Source organism: Oryx dammah, unplaced genomic scaffold, assembly GCF_014754425.2.
Source record: "Oryx dammah isolate SB20612 unplaced genomic scaffold, SCBI_Odam_1.1 HiC_scaffold_28, whole genome shotgun sequence".
NCBI classification, from domain to species: Eukaryota; Metazoa; Chordata; class Mammalia; order Artiodactyla; family Bovidae; genus Oryx; species Oryx dammah.
This window is the reverse complement of record NW_024070212.1, coordinates 52,728,316-52,744,334: the sequence shown is the minus strand read 5'-3', so window position 1 is coordinate 52,744,334 and position 16,019 is coordinate 52,728,316. Positions and strand designations below refer to the sequence as shown.

General features: G+C 39.9%; 1 protein-coding gene and 1 pseudogene across 1 annotated transcript in view; both read left to right on the top strand.

Annotated features, from left to right (window-relative positions):
• Positions 1 to 16,019, top strand: part of LOC120856892 (guanylate-binding protein 1-like) — a 285,120-nt gene that overhangs the window by 16,138 nt on the left and 252,963 nt on the right. The window lies entirely within an intron of this gene.
• The window catches only part of LOC120855397, a 169,960-nt pseudogene continuing 162,094 nt past the window's right edge, over positions 8,154 to 16,019 (top strand).

Sequence of the window (16,019 nt, the reverse complement as noted above, 5' to 3'; positions counted from 1 at the left end):
AAAAAAAAAAAAAAAAACAAGTCCTTCTGTCCTTTCGGTTTCGATTCTCATAAAACCCACCCATACCGGATGACTTTTAATAACCAACTGGCTTTTCAGCTTCTGAATATAAGAGCAGTTTCCAGAGGAGCCAGAGGCAAGAGGAGCCCTAGGGGTGAATATAAGAGCAGTTTCCAGAAGAGCCAGAGGCAAGAGGAGCCCTAGGGGCGATCCAGAGCAGCTGATTTGACTCCCGGCTGCAGCGTCTGCTCCAAGTAAGTTTGCTCCTAAGCTTGACCTTCCCAGCACTCTTCTGTTAAATAAGGACAATAAAAGCCCCCAGTGCAGGCCCTATCCTGGGGGAGGGGAGGCCAGGATGGCCCCGTGGGGTCAGAGCGTAGCTCAAGCAACTCAGAGTTGGTTGGCTTCGAGGCATGTCACCCTGATGCTCTGCTCCTCCTGGAGCATGTAGCAGTTGCTGTTGTTCAGCTGCTAAGATGGAGTCCGACTCTTTGCGACCCCATGGGCTGCAGCACCCCAGCCTCCCCTACCTCCTGGAGTTTGCTCAAACTCATGTCCATTAAGTCCATGATGCCATCCAACCATTTCATCCTCTGTCACCCCTTCTGCGTCTGCCCTCAATCTTTCCCAGCATCAGGGTCTTTTCCAATATGTTGGCTTTTCACATCAGGTAGCCAAAATATTGGGGCTTTAGCTTCCACAATGATTATTCAGAATTGAATTCCTTTAGGATTGACTGGTTTGATCTCCTTGTTGTCCAAGGGAACCCCCTAAGCAGGGCTGGAACAAAAAGTCCGGCATGGGACAAGGAGGAGAGTATGCTACATCTTTTGAGAAAAAGGGGCTGACGTCCTTAGGACTGAGGGTCCAAACTCCCAGCCCCCTCACAGAAGCCCTGGGTGCAGTCTCCTCCTTCAGCCCCCTCCATCATGACTGCACCCCACTGGGCGCTGGTGGTCGTCCACAGACAATTTAAATCCTAACAGATTAACAGTGGATTTTTTCTTTCTTAACATTCAATATTCTGAATAATACAAAACTGTATTATTTGAAATAATTTAATCTCATTCTTAATTTAAGAAATACTTACTGTAAGCCTATTTGTGTTTATTTACCATGCATTTTTTTTTAATACCTGGCCCATGCAAATATTGCCTCTTATAACTTCTGATGCTTGCTGAAAATACAGAGTGTGGGGTACTTTTAACTATCACTTCAGGTAACTCTACTGAATAGTAACTGTTGGAAACTGTTCATCATCTTCTGCCATCTAGTAACACTATTTCATTCTAGTTATTTCGTTTTGAAGTTTCTTGGTTTGAAAACCTCAGAACATTTTTAATTAAAAAAAATACATGGTAAACTTACGAACTCCTACCAAAGCTTCATCAGTATTCTGACTCAGAAGTGAATGCTACTATTCTTGTTGCTTAAAACTGTTCACCTTAAAAATAGTGATTTTTCAAGTAAAAATGGGTTTACTCAGAAATAACAGGGTAACTGTCATTTGGGACAAGCAAGCTGTAGCAAAAGACATGTGGCAAATTCAACCAAGAAAAAGAGGAAGTTTCTCTGTCTTATTTTATAGAGAAAACTAGTAAGTTGGGAAGGACTGTTTTAAAAGAAAGTGCATTGGAGAAAAGTGAGAGTTCAAGGTAATGACCCTTTTCCTTGGCTGAGTTGCTGGGGTACTCCTGGGTTCTTCTAGGAAATGTGAGGTATACTTTTTCCTGTTGGGGACTCTCACTGGAGAATCTCCTGTTGAAGATTTTTTTCTTGGGGTTTGTGATTGTCATTTCTCATAACTGATCTCCAGTGGTACTGTGTGAGAGCTCTTCTTTCTTGCCTGCTGATTCCATTTGACTGAAGTTTCCTTTTATTAATTTTCACCTAACACAGCAGTAAAAGGTCATTTTACTGCTCTATCTCTGCTCCCAATCCACTGTAGAAAAAAAAAGAACAAGAGAGAGCAAGAGAAGGAGAAATTTTAGAGAGGAATTCCTTTGAGCAAATTCATGTTTTTTCCTGACTGAAAGATTTTAGATAACTTATATTTCTTGGCAAATTGCAACTTACAGAATGCACCAACACATTATAATGTATTGTCCAACTTAATTACTGTTGAAGCCATACATTAATGCAGGAAAAGTTTTAAAAACTTTCTGAGAACTTATATCTTATCATCTGTATAGTAATGAATCAGGCAGGAATTACTGTTTTTCCTATAACACTGGTAAGAAAATGGAGGCTTTGCACATAAGTTCCTTTTTCAAGGTTTCAGCAGACAATAAGTGACTTGAACCCTCAGGTTGGAACCCTGGCAGCCCAACTCCAGAACCTGTACTTGGACACCTCGGGGCAGCTTTCAGCTCCTCCAGCCTGACTCTTCCCCCGGTGCTGTGCTCCTGCTCAGTTGTTACTGCTTGGGCCTCCCAGCCTGCTCATCTTCCTCTTGGGCTGTGTCCTCCCACTGCTGCAACCAGGGAAGGAAGTGTCACTTTCTCAGGCCAAAGCCAACTCTCCCCTTTCATTCAGAAATTACCCTCCCAGTCTTCAGAGACACACAATTGTAAAATTATATAGGATTGACTATGTGCTTGTATAACTTTAAGAGTATGGTAAGCATTATGAGATATGTAATCCTCCTAATGACCCCAATACCCTACATGGATCACAGCCTTGTCATGGTGAAGGGACATTCAGTTCAGTTCAGTTCAGTCGCTCAGTCAGGTGCGACTCTTTGCGACCCCATGAATCGCAGCACACCAGGCCTCCCTGTCCATCACCAATTCCCGGAGTTCACTCAGACTCACGTCCATTGAGTCCGTGATGCCATCCAGCCATCTCATCCTCTGTTGTCCCCTTTTCCTCCTGCCCCAAATCCCTCCCAGCACCAGAGTCTTTTCCAATGAGTCAACTCTTCGCATGAGGTGGCCAAAGTACTGGAGTTTCAGCTTTAGCATCATTCCTTCCAATGAACACCCAAGACTGATCTCCTTTAGAATGGACTGGTTGGATCTCCTTGCAGTCCAAGGGACTCTTAAGAGTCTTCTCCAACACCACAGTTCAAAAGCATCACTTCTCAGTGCTCAGCTTTCTTCACATTCCAATTCTCACATCCATACATGACCACTGGAAAAACCATAAACTTGACTAGATGGACATTTGTTGGCATAGTAATGTCTCTGCTTTTGCATATGCTATCTAGGCTGCTCATAACTTTCCTTCCAAGGAGTAAGCGTCTTTTAATTTCATGGCTGCGATCACCATCTGCAGTGATTTTAGAGCCCAAAAAGATAAAATCTGACACTGTTTCCACTGTTTCCCCATCTATTTCCCATGACGTGATGGGACCAGATACCATGATCTTCGTTTTCTGAATGTTGAGCTTTAAGCCAACTTTTCATTCTCCTCTTTCACTTTCATCAAGAGGCTTTTTAGTTCCTCTTCACTTTCTGCCATAAGGGTGGTGTCATCTGCATACCTGACGTTATTGTTATTTCTCCCAGCAATCTTGATTCCAGCTTATGCTTCTTCCAGCCCAGCGTTTCTCATGATGTACTCTGCATAGAAGTTAAATAAGCAGGGTGACAGTATACAGCCTTGACATACTCCTTTTCCTATTTGGAACTAGTCTGTTGTTCCATGTCCAGTTTTGATTGTTGCTTCCTGACCTGCATATAGGTTTCTCAAGAGGCAGGTCAGGTGGTCTGGTATTCCCATCTCTCTCAGAATTGTCCACAGTTCATTGTGATCCACACAATCAAATGCTTTGGCATAGTTAAGAAAGCAGAAATAGATGTTTTTCTGAAACTCTGTTGCTTTTTCCATGATCCAGCAGATGTTGGCAATTTGATCTCTGGTTCCTCTGCCTTTTCTAAATCCAGCTTGAATATCTAGAAGTTCACGGTTCACATATTGCTGAAGCCTGGCTTGGAGAATTTTGAGCATTACTTTACTAGCATGTGAGACGAGTGCAATTGTGTGGTAGTTCGAGCATTCTTTGGCATTGCCTTTCTTTGGGATTGGAATGAAAACTGACCTTTTCCAGTCCTGTGGCCACTGCTGAGTTTTCCAAATTTGCTGGCATATTGAGTGCAGCACTTTGACAACATCATCTTTCAGGATTTGAAGTAGCTCCACTAGAATTCCATCACCTCCACTAGCTTTGCAGTAATGCTTTCTAAAGCCCACTTGACTTCACATTCCAGGATGTCTGGCTCTAGATGAGTGATCACACCATCGTGATTATCCGGCTTGTGAAGACCTTTTTGTACAATTCTTGTGTGTATTCTTGCCACCTCTTCTTAATATCTTCTGCTTCTGTTAGGTCCATACCATTTCTGTCCTTAGTCTAGATAATCAATACCAAAATCAGACTGATTATATTCTTTGCAGCCCATATTGGAAGAGCTCTATACAGTCTGCAAAAACAAGACCTAGAGCTGACTGTGGCTCAGATCGTGAGCTCTTTATTGAAAAATATAAGGCTTAACTTGAAGAAAGTACCAAAACTGCTAATCCATTAGATATGATCTAGATAAAATCCCTTATGATTATATACTGGTTTGGTTTGTGACCCTATGGACTGTAGCCTGCCAGGCTCCTCTGTGCATGGGATTATTCTCCAGGCAAGAATACTAGAGGGGTTGCCAATTCCTTATCCAGGGGATCTTTCCAACCCAGAAATTGAATGCAGATCTCCTCCATTGCAGGCAGATTCTTTACTGACTGCACTAAGAAGGAAACCCTTGATTATACACTGGAGATGATAAATAGATTCAAAGGATTAGATCTGATAGAATACCTGAAGATCTGTTGACAGAGATTCATAACATTGTATGGGAGGCAATGACAAAAAAAATCCCTCCCCCTCAAAGAAAAGGAAATGCAAGAAAGCATAGTGGTTGTCTGAGGAGAGCTTACAATTAGCTGAGAAAAGAAAAGACGTGAAAGGCAAGGGAGAAAGGAAAAGATAAACCCAACTGAATGCAGAGTTTCAGAGAATAACAAGGAGAAATAAAAAGGCCTTCTTAAGTGAACAATGCAAAGAAATAGAGGAAAACAATAGAATGGCAAAGACTAGAAACCTCTTCAAGAAAATCGAGAAATCGAGAGAATCATTTCATGCAAAGATGGGCACAATTAATGATAGAAGCAGTAAGGACATAAAAGAAGCAGAATAGATTAAGAAGAGGTGGCAAGAATACACAGAAGACCTACACACAAAAAAACTTAATGTCCTAGATAACCACGATGGAGTGATCACTCACCTAGAGTCAGATATCTTGGAGTGTGAAGTCAAGTGTGCCTAAGGAAGCATTATTACGAACAAAGCTAATGGAGGTGATGGAATTCCAGCTGAGCTATTTCAAATCCTAAAGGATGGTTCTATTAAAGTGCTGCGCTTGATATATCAGCAAATTTGGAAACCCAGCAGTGGCCCCAGGACTGGAAAAGGTCAGTTTTCATTCCAATCCAAAGAAGGGCAATGCCAAAGAATGTTCAAACTACAGTCCAGTTGCTCTCATTTCACATGCTAGCAAGGTAATGTTCAAAATCCTTCAAGCTTGGCTTCAACCGTACATGAAATGAGAACTTCCAGATGTACAAACTGGATTTAGAAAAGGGAGAGGAACCAGGGATCAAATTGCCAACATCTGTTGGATCATAGAAAAAGCATGGGAATTCCAAAAAAAAATCTACTGCTTCATTGACTATGCTAAAGCCTTTGACTGTGTGCATCATAAAAAACTGTGGAAAATTCTTCAAGAGACATGAATATCAGACCACCTTAAATGCCTCCTGAGAAACCTGTATGCAAGGCAAGAAGCAACAGTTAGAACCGGACATGGAACAATGGACTGGTTCAAAATTGGGAAAGGATAATGACAAGGCTTTATATTGACACCCTGCTTATTTATTAATAATGTATATGCAAAGTACATCATGCAAAATGCTGGTTTGCATGAATCACAAGCTGGAATCAAGATTGCCAGGAGAAATATCAACAGCCTCAGATAAGCAGATGATACCACTCTAAAGGCAGAAATTGAAGAGGAACTAAAGAGTCTCTTCATGAGGATGAAAGAGGAGAGTGAAAAAGCTGACTTAAAACTCAACATTCAGAAAACTAAAACCATGGCATCCAGTCGAAGCAGTGACAGATTTTATTTTCATGGGCTCTAAAATCACTGCAGATAGTGACTGCAGTCATGAAATAAAAAAAAACACTTGCTCCTTGGAAGGAAAGCTATGACAACCTAGACAACATATTAAAAAGCAGAGACATCGCTTTGCCAACAAAGGTGTGTATAGTCAAAGCTATGGTTTTTCCAGTAGTCATACATGGATGTGAGAGTTGGACCATAAAGAAGACTGAGTGCCAAAAAATTTTTGCTTTCAAATTGTGGTTCTGGAGAAGACTCTTGAGAGTCCCTTGTACTGCAAGGAGAGCAAACCAGTCAATAAAAGAAATCAACCCTGAATATTCATTGGAAGTACTGATGCTGAAGCTGAAGCTCCAATACTTTGGCCACCTGATGCAAAATGCAGCCTAGAAAAGACCCTGATCCTGGGAAAAACTGAGGGCAGGAGGAGAAGGAATGATAGAGGATGAAATGGTTAGATGGCATCGCTGACTCAATAGACATGATTTTGAACAAACTCCAGGTGATAGTGAAGGACATGGAAGCCTAGCATGCTGTAGTTGGACACAACTTAGCAACTGAACAACAACGACCTTAATGACAGATTTATCCTTACTTTTCATGTCACCACTTTACAGAAGAGAAACTTGAGGCACAGAGAAATTAATCTTCCCAGTCATCACACAGTTTGTAAAGTATGGCAACATGTGGATGTTGCTTAGTATTGTCTTTGAGGAAATAAAGGGACAATCCAAGCTCTCTGACTGCTACTGCAGTCTGTCTCTTGAAATCATGAAACACCCTACCATTGTAATGAAATTATTTAAAGTAGAAGCTAGCCCAGATATGACACTCGGACATATCTAGGCAGATCTGACAACACCCTGGTTGCTTACTTCTCTTCTCTATCTGCTTAAGAAATGTCCTATAATTTCTGTTAATAAATTAATTCTTACATTCACAGCATTGTGTAGGTACCTTAAATTCTGCTCTGTTTGTTTGAGAGGAAGCTGCATTCTTTATCTAAATTTCTTTCTCTCACAGTCCCTCCTCTTCCAGCCTGTTCCTGGCTCCCACTGATTCCCTGCATCTATCTGTTCTCATCAAAGGATGAGGACACTGATCACCTTCATCTTTCCTTTATTGTCAAGGTCTTCCCTGGATACTCTCTCCATAAATTCAGCCCCCAGTGTTCCTTCCATAGGCCGTTGCTTGTTCATTTCCTTCTAACACTTTACTACCCTCTCATGTACATATAGGGCCTCCCAGGTGGCTCAGTGTTAAAGAATCTGCCTACCAGTGCAGGAGACATGGGTTTGCTTCCTGGGCTGAGAAGATCTCCTGGAGTAGTAAGTGGCAATCCACTCCAATATTTTTGCCTGGAAAATCCCAAGGACAGAGAATCCTAGCAAGCTACAGTCCATGGGGTGGCAAAGAGTTGGATATGGCTGAGCATGTGCAAGCTTTACATATATGTATTTTGGTTTTACTTTCTATATTATCTGTTTCCTCCACTGGAATAGAGTACCGTGAGGCAGAGATTTCTATCCATTTTCTTCAGTTTGATACTGAGCCCCTAGAGCAGTGTTCAGCACATGGTAGGTTCTCAGTGAATATTTATGCAATTAATGAGTGACCAAATCATTCTGACACTCCAAAAATCATCTCTGATCACTCCTCATCTCCTTCATGTCCCATCTTCCTCTACTTACCCCCCAAATGTTAGTGTTTCAAGGTTCCATCATCAATACTTTGTTTTCTCTTTCTGTTCACTGGAGGGTTCATGTGGGCAAGGTTGTTTTAGAGTTCATTTAAAGATCAATAAAATAATTTCCATAATTTACCTGTACAGGCCTTGACACAGGTTGGCTAAATACTTCCGTTTTAGAAACATGTAAAGCATGGATAATTGATATATAAGTTCCACAAGCAGAAGGCTGATGTGCACTGTGAGAGAAGACTTCCAGATCATATAGTCTACTGAGTTGTTCCTCTGGGTTACAGGTTCCCATGGCATCTGGATCTACCAAAATGGACCCCATCTGTTTGGTGGAAAACCGGAAAAATCAACTGTCAGTAAATGCTAAAGCACTGAAGATTCTTGAGCAGATATCTCAGCCTCTGGTGGTGGTGGCCGTTGTAGGGCTGTATCGGACAGGAAAGTCCTACCTGATGAACCGCCTGGCAGGACAGAACCATGGTGAGTATTGTTCAGGACCATTTGCTGGGAAGCAGTGATAACACAGGCTGCTGATTATCCTCCTCTAGTGCCCTGTTAAGGAAGAGCCTAACTCCCCCTACTGAAAACAACTTCTTAATTCTCACCACTGAATTTGTAACTCCAGACCTGTCTCTCCACAATGTTCCCTCTTTTATCCCTGAAGAGTTCACAGGCCCATCAAAATATCCATCTTATTTGTTCCAATCCCATCCACTGCCATCTTCTCAAGGGTCATCTTCAAAAATTACTCACTTCCTTTCTCCTTCATCACTTTTGCCCTAAACCACAGGGTTATTTCAAATAGCACACAAATGTTGTTCAACATGCTCTGTTTTTTAGAAGAGATGTAAAGAAATACACACAGATGAATTACTAAAACTCTCATATCTCAATGAGGCTACCATCCATCATTTTTTTTGCTTCATTTAATTTCCTTATTTACAAGCTTTGGTAAATTATACCCCTGTTTCTCTACTTAGTCTTTTCTATTATCTGAACTATCATACATATAGAACAGTGCCTAAGACATATATATATATGTATATATATGCACACAATAAAGTTGATAAACCTAAAGTGATCATCTGTGTAATCACTACACAGATCAAGAGATACTTCAACACCCAAATGCCCATATCATGCCCTCTCATACCTTCACTAGATCTCACCAATGTTTTGAGCTCCATGGTGCATTCTTTCATTCTTCCTTTTTAAAAAATGGCTTTATATTATGTTTCTGCATTTGTTAAGCACTGCTCAAACTTAATACAAAGGGAGTTACATTATGACAGTCATGGGGATCTTGCTTCTTTAGCTCAACAGGAAGTTTATGAGGGTCATCTATTTTTTCATACACATCTCCAATTCATGTATATCACCAGTGTATAGTATGCTATTGATGGAGGATAGGAATTTTTATTTATTCACTCGTTGATGAAGAACATTGGTATTATTTGTAGCTCCAACTTTTATGGGTTCACTGTTGTGAATATTCTTGTATCTATAACCTGGTACATGTGTACACTAGCTAACCTTGTTTGATATACTCAGAAGTGCCATTGCTGGGTCATGGAGTCCATATGTTTTCAGGCTTTCAGGATAATATCAAACAGTGTTTCAAGTTTTATGTGCAATTTATGTGCATATTAGCAGTAACTGGAATTCTCCACATCATCATAAAAATTTGGTAAGAATTTTTTTAGCTTTGGCTGACCTGCTGTGTGTACAGTTACACATTATTTGCCTCACTGCAGGAAAATAGGACTTGTAGATAGATTGCTTCCTGTCTTCCTCTTTCTTTTTGTTTACAGTCTCCCATTGGCCTCAAATAAAACTTTTTATATTTGTCTTTCTTTTAAAGAATTCTTGACAACTAGTCAGGGGAGAGCACTTTTTCTTTGCCAGGCTAAAATAATTAATAGGTCATTTTTTTGGTAATTAAAGATTTGAGAACTCTAAGAAACAATATCAGTCAAGATGTTTCAACAGTCAAGGTGTTTCAACAATATTCCTTTTTATTTTATTCAAGATAACATCAGGTAATAAGGGGGTGATTTCCATTATTAAGGAAATCCTTCACCTGGTTATATTTTAAAGAACTTGAATTGTGGCACTGCTATCCCAATTAAATGACAGGAAGAACAAAAACAAACAAACAAGCAAAATTGGTGCCCAGTGAAAGTTCATTAGCAGAAGCAGCTCACTACTGTCACCTTCTTATGAGTCTTTGTCTCTCCTTTACCTCACATAACTGACTGTAATGAACTTCAGTTATACCCTGCCTTTCTCCGTGGGGGAACTGGGAGTTCAGACTGCTCTGTATTAATCAGAAAGCAGTCAAATGCCATCACGATGTAGAAGAGTGCAGATCATCTCAGGTCTTATACCTGCTAGAACAGAATACACAGAACATGGCAATTGAATGGCCTAAGCCATGCTTCCCTAGACATTTCATCATATCCATTTCTATTCTTAGTTGAAGGGAGCATTGGCATCTGGCAGACAGTCAAAATCTTGGACTATAGAGAAGACATGTTTTGCTTTCTTACACATATGTGTTAGTTGCTCAGTCCTGTCTGACTCTCTGATCCATGGACTGTAGCCCATCAGATTCCTCTGTCCATGGAATTCTCGAAGCAAGGACACTGGAGTGAGTTGTCATTCCCTTCTCCAAGGGATCTTCCCAACCCAGGGATCTAACCCAGGTCTCCTGCATTGCAGGCAGATTCTTTACCGTCTGAGCTAACAGGGAAGTCCATTACCTCACATAATCACTTTCTGTTGGTTTAAGCCTTAGAAAGAAGGGCAAACAATTCTCACAGGTCTTTTCTAATCCCCTGCTATTTTATCCCCACCCAAGTTAATGAACAAAGATTTCATCATTTTTTGAAGAGAACAAAAATGAGGAAAATACAGGGAAAATGAGGAGAGAAAAAACAGTTTAACAAAAGCTAATGTATTACTTCAGAACCTGGAAGGACACAGAGGATCCACTTAACAGGTAACTGTTAATGGAGTGACAATTACAAGGGCCCAAGCAGAGCAAACGGAGAAGGCAATGGCACCCCATTCCAGCACTCTAGCCTGGAAAATCCCGTGGACGGAGGAGCCTGGTAGGCTGCAGTCCATGGGGTCTTTAAGAGTTGACACGACTGAGCGACTTCACTTTCACTTTTCACTTTCACACATTGGAGAAGGAAATGGCAACCCACTCGTGTTCTTGCCTGGAGAATCCCAGGGACGGGGGAGCCTGGTGGGCTGACGTCTCTGGGGTAGCGCAGAGTCGGACATGACTGAGGCGACTTAGCAGCAGCAAGCAGAGCAAAAGGAACCACTCCATTTTTCTGAAGGAAGCAGAAGCACTCAGAGGGTGGCAAAAACAATGGCCAGGGAGCCTTTATAATTCCTATAGGGTGAAGAGGCAATTAGTGGATTCCAGAATGTGACAGAGACCAGAACAACTGGATGGAGCTAAATGAAAGAGGATGTGACGAAGGCAGAGGAACAGAGGTACTAGGACACCTTGGCTCACCAGGGTGGAAGCCAAGGGAACAGGCACCTGACTTCCACTCTCTTGCTGGTACCTCCCACTGCTGGGACTCCATCAGAAAGTGGAGGACATGGAACTGATAAAAATAGAAAGGTTAATAGAGTTCACATTAATTCTGGAATGTGACACAGTATAAACCATTAACGTTATGAGGTGAATAAGGGACAAGAAATATTTCTTGGGAAGGTCCTGAGCATGTGTAAATATTGGAACTGACAGTCCTTGCTGAAATGAAGGACATTTCCCCCAGCCCTGCACTCACATTTCAACAAGTTCACCCAAAGTAACCCATAGGCAGCCTGGACTATGTGCTCTTATTGTGCAGTGCATTCTTCCTTCTGTGCAGGTTTCCGTCTGGGCTCCACAGTGCGGTCGGAAACCAAAGGCATCTGGATGTGGTGTGTGCCCCACCCCTCCAAGGAGAACCACACCCTGGTCCTTCTGGACACTGAGGGCCTGGGCAATGTGGAGAAGGTAAGGCAGGGAATCTTCTTTACTCTTTTTCCTCTTTCTTTTTTATGTTTTAAATTGTGAAAATATGATAACACATTTACAGGAGACCTGGAAAATACAGATGAAAGCTACATCTAGTACGACTATATATTATAATTAATTTTATGTAGATAAGATTTTAGTTGGAGTTTCAATATCAAACTCTCAAAAATTAATGGAATGAATATACAGAGAAGGAGAAGGATATAGTTGACCTGAAAAGCACTATGAACCAGTTCAACATAACTAAGGTTTATACACACAATTATACAATTTATACACACTGTTGTGTGTGTTATTTCACACAACAGTAGAATACAAATTCTATCCAAGTTCCCATAGATTATAAACTAGGAGACACTGGAACTTATCCAGGGACGTAAGATCAGGTGCGAAAGAGTCATGGTATAAAGGTATTGAACTCATAGAGTCTGTTCTTTTATCATTGTGGAATTATGTTAGAGACCAATATCAAAAGATATGTTAAAATAACCCACATACTTATAAGTGCACTGTGACATTTACCAAGAGAGATATTTGACTTAGCCATTGAGATCCTCAATAAAGTTCAGTTCAGTTCACTTCAGTCGCTCAGTCACGTCCGGCTCTTTGCGACCCTATGAATTGCAGCATGCCAGGCCTCCCTGTCCATCACCAACTCCCGGAGTTCACTCAGACTCACGTCCATCGAGTCAGTGATGCCATCCAGCAATCTCATCTTCTGTCATCCCCTTCTCCTCCTTCCCCCAATCCCTCCCAGCATCAGAGTCTTTTCCAACGAGTCAACTCTGCATGAGGTGGCCAAAGTACTGGAGTTTCAGCTTTAGCATCATTCCTTCCAAAAAAATCCCTTCAGGGCTGATCTCCTTCAGAATGGACTGGTTGGATCTCCTTGCAGTCCAAGAAAGTTAGGAGATTGAAAAAAACACAGAGGGTAATTGAAGAGCAGAAAGCATTTAAATGAGAAATTGATATCAAAATGAGAAATTGATATCAAAGATACTTTAAAAATTCCATGGGTTTAGAAATTAAATGTCCACTTTTAAATAATGGGTATATCCAAAAGGCCATAACAAGGAAAACTAGAAAATATTTGTAATAGAATAAAAATGAAAAGAGAATTTACCAGATTTGTTACATGCAGCTGAAGCTGCTCAACACAGTTAAATACAATGTAGAATTTTGAATAAGGTATGAAAACAAGGGGCACAGCATAAAATTTTGTAAAATTTGAACCAAATCTGAATGTTAGTTAATAATACTATATCACATGTTAAATTGCTATTTTTTTTACAACATAGTATTTCTTTATATTCTCAGGATTGGATTAGAAGTTTCAAGCCTCATTCAACAATCTTCTTTTTTAAAAAATAACTAAGATAATAAACTTTTCTGGTGACTCAGACAGTAAAGAATCTGCCTATAATGCAGGAGACCTGGGTTCAATCCCTGGATCTGAAAAAATACACTGGAGAAGGGAATGGCTACCCACTACAGTATTCTGGCCTGGAGAATTTCATGGACAGAGTAACCTGGAAGGCATAAAGTAGCAAAGAGTAGGACATGACTGAGCAAATAAGCACACAAGACTTTTAGCAGTAATACTAGATGCCAAAATACATGGAAATATATCAAAGTGTTGAGTGACTATAAATTAGAAATCTAGGACTCTATTCATACTAAGTCAAATAAATGGAATCAAAATGTCATCATTTTTAACCAGACAAAAATTTATGTTTTCTAAAATATGCATATATATAATACACATTATGTATAATATATATATACACATATATATAGAAAAGCTTTTCTACTATTTTTGATAAGGACTTTAGAAGAAACAAAAAAGAAAGAGAGAGAGAAATTAGAAAGCATAAACTAAACCAAATGGGAGCACTGAATATGAAATAGAAAAAGTGAAACAAACTAGAGAAAAGTAAAATATCATCATAAGTCCACTTGTTATTAAATGTGACTGTTCATTAGAAACACATCTAGAGCTTTGGAGAAAAAAAGCAATACCTGGGCATTTGTATTTTTCAAAAAATTCGAAGATAATTCTGATATGCATCTGGATTTTATTTTATTTTTTTATACTCCAGCTTTTATTTTATTTATTTTTTCAATCTTTCTTTTTTAAAAAATATTTTTTATTTTTACTTTATTTTACTTTACAATACTGTATTGGTTTTGTCATACATTGACATGAATCCACCACGGGTGTACATGAGTTCCCAAACATGAACCCCCCTCCCACCTCCCACCCAATATCATCTCTCTATATCATCCTCATGCACCAGCTCCAAGCATCCTGTATCCTGCATCGAACATAGACTGGTGATTCGTTTCTTACATGATAGTATACATGTGTCAATGCCATTCTCCCAAATCATCCCACCCTCTCCCTCTCCCTCAGAGTCCAATAGTCCGCTCTACACATCTGTGTCTCTTTTGCTGTCTCACATACAGGGTTATCATTACCATGTTTCTAAATTCCATATATATGTGTTAGTATACTGTATTGATGTTTTTCTTTCTGGCTTACTTCTCTCTGTATAATCGGCTCCAGTTTCATCCATATCATTAGAACTGATTCAAATGTATTCTTTTTAATGGCTGAGTAATACTCCATTGTGTATATGTACCACAGCTTTCTTATCCATTCATCTGCTGATGGACATCTAGGTTGTTTCCATGTCCTGGCTATTATAAACAGTGCTGTGATGAACATTGGGGTACGTGTGTCTCTTTCAATTCTGGTTTCCTCAGTGTGTATGCCCAGCAGTGGGATGGCTGAGTCATAAGGCAGTTCTATTTCCAGGTTTTTAAGGAATCTCCACACTGTTCTCCATAGTGGCTGTACTAGTTTGCATTCCCACCAACAGTGTAAGAGGGTTCCCTTTTCTCCACACCCTCTCCAGCATTTATTGCTTGCAGACTTTTGGATTGCAGCCATTCTGACTGGTGTGAAATGGTACCTCATTGTGGTCTTGATTTGCATTTCTCTAATAATGAGTGATGTTGAGCATCTTTTCATGTGTTTGTTAGCCATCCGTGTGTCTTCTTTGGAGAAATGTCTATTTAGTTCTTCGGCCCATTTTTTGATTGGGTCGTTTATTTTTCTGGAATTGAGCTGCATAAGTTGCTTGTATATTTTTGAGATTAGTTGTTTGTCAGTTGCTTCATTTGCTATTATTTCCTCCCATTCCGAAGGTTTTCTTTTCACCTTGCTTATAGTTTCCTTTGTTGTGCAGAAGCTTTTAATTTTAATTAGATCCCATTTGTTTATTTTTGCTTTTATTTCCAGTATTCTGGGAGGTGGGTCATAGAGGATCCTGCTGTGATTTATGTCAGAGAATGTTTTGCCTATGTTCTCCTCTAGGAGTTTTATAGTTTCTGGTCTTACATTTAGATCGTTAATCCATTTTGAGTTTATTTTTGTGTATGTTGTTAGAAAGTGTTCTGGTTTCATTCTTTTATAAGTGGTTGACCAGTTTTCCCAGCACCACTTGTTAAAGAGATAGTTTTTGCTCCATTGTATATTCTTGCCTCCTTTGTCAAAGATAAGGGGTCCATAGGTGTGTGGATTTATCTCTGGGCTTTCTATTTTGTTCCATTGATCTATATTTCTGTCTTTGTGCCAGTACCATACTGTCTTGATGACTGTGGCTTTGTAGTAGAGCCTGAAGTCAGGCAGGTTGATTCCTCCAGTTCCATTCTTCTTTCTCAAGATTGCTTTGGCTATTCGAGGTTTTTTGTATTTCCATACAAATTGTGAAATAATTTGTTCTAGTTCTGTGAAAAATACCGCTGGTAGCTTGATAGCGATTGCATTGAATCTGTAGATTGCTTTGGGTAGTATACTCATTTTCACTATATTGATTCTTCCAATCCATGAACATGGTATATTTCTCCATCTATTAGTGTCCTCTTTGATTTATTTCATCAGTGTTTTATAGTTTTCTGTATATAAGTCTTTAGTTTCTTTAGGTAGATATATTCCTAAGTATTTCTTTTCATTGCAATGGCGAATGGAATTGTTTCCTGAATTTCTTTTTCTGCTTTCTCATTATTAGTGTATAGGAATGCAAGGGATTTCTGTGTGTTG